Source organism: Aplysia californica, unplaced genomic scaffold (assembly GCF_000002075.1).
Source record: "Aplysia californica isolate F4 #8 unplaced genomic scaffold, AplCal3.0 scaffold00006, whole genome shotgun sequence".
NCBI lineage: Eukaryota > Metazoa > Mollusca > Gastropoda > Aplysiida > Aplysiidae > Aplysia > Aplysia californica.
In genome coordinates this window covers 442,770-444,267 of record NW_004797276.1, presented here as the reverse complement: position 1 = coordinate 444,267, position 1,498 = coordinate 442,770, and positions in this window count along the sequence as shown.

Below are 1,498 nucleotides of genomic sequence, written 5' to 3'. Positions count from 1 at the left end.
CGGGTGGATGAAGCCAGAAATTAGTATACCCGATGCCAACTGCAAATACATAAGGGGCACATCGATCCGACTATTTTTCGTTTTTTCATTTTCCTGAGTTCCACCTACACACTCTTTTGTCAGCGTTCTCTGTTGTTTCCCTTTTTAAAAATACAAATGAATAAAAGTCTTACTTTCGGTATTTCTTTCTGAAATTCCCAGTCTCTCAGCCAAGTTTTAGTTTTCTCCGCCTTTGAACTCTGGAGCTTTTCTTCAGCTTCCCTTAACACGGGTCGAACAGCTCTTAAGTCTGTTAGTTCGCTACACTTACCTTTCACAACTGAAACTTCAAGAAAAATCTTCAAGTTTGCCTCAAACCTCTTCTATTTCCCCTTTGTCCCCTTTCTTTCTTACAAATGGTGAATCCACCTCAGTCCGACTGACAAGAAATCACCCTGCTCCCCACTCAACAACCCCCCCCCCCACACACACACCATCCTTCCCTCTGCCGTCACCCCTCACTGGGTGATCGATAGTTATGCAACATGACGCTAGACTTCACTCTTGCAGGGCCCAGCCACCAGTCTGTTAACACAGCACAACTAAAGCGGTAGACAATCAGGAAAGATTTTGTCATTAAGTGGACAACACCGGATGAGCTCAGGGCATGGTAATCAGGCAAGGTCAAAATGATGGATATTCTTAATATTATGCATTGATGACTTCACACGAGGAACGAAAGCATCTTTAACGACAAGGGGACGAATAAGAAAAAAAGCAATGACATATTATGCTTCTATTACCATAAGAATAATCGTTAGCGAAAATGAGGTTGAATAGTTTGTATGAGCACTCTGTTAAATATATGCTGGAGAGGTGTTGTCTCATTTCACCTCCTGTCCTGCTCTCTGGCAATGTTCTGTCGTCTGTTTTCGTCTCCACTTTCTGTCCCCACTCCTCACCTCCTTTGCCCCCCTCCTCTGGCCTCCTGGCTCTTTCTGCAGTCTTTTTCTGCTACTCCTTGGCTCCTTCTTACTGCTGTCTTTTAGCCACACCCCTGATCTTCTGGTAGGAAAGATCTACACCTAGCCTTCTCGGACAAGGGCGAAAAATCACGGAGATCCCGTGTGCAAGTTGCGCACGTTAAAGATCCCTTGGTGATCCGAAATCGATAAAAGTAGCCTTCCGCCCCCACCAGAGCAAAATTCAAAATTTCCTACCAACTGAAAATGTTTGGTGTGTCCCGCACCCTCATATGACCGCATGCAGTTGCGAGCGTCGTAAAACACTTACCAAAAAAAAAGTAACTGTGAAACAGCAAATTGTCTTGTACTTTTCTTTTTCTTTTTTTTTTTTCATTATGTTGTTACAGTACTCGTTGGTACAACACAAAAACATCTGAGTCACTGAAGCCATAAGCAGACATAACAGGCAGATTATATTTGACGCTCGAATACAGGAAGGGTTCACTTGTTCTCTCAAGTGTCCCGGTATCTAAACGACTCCTCTGTTTCTTGTA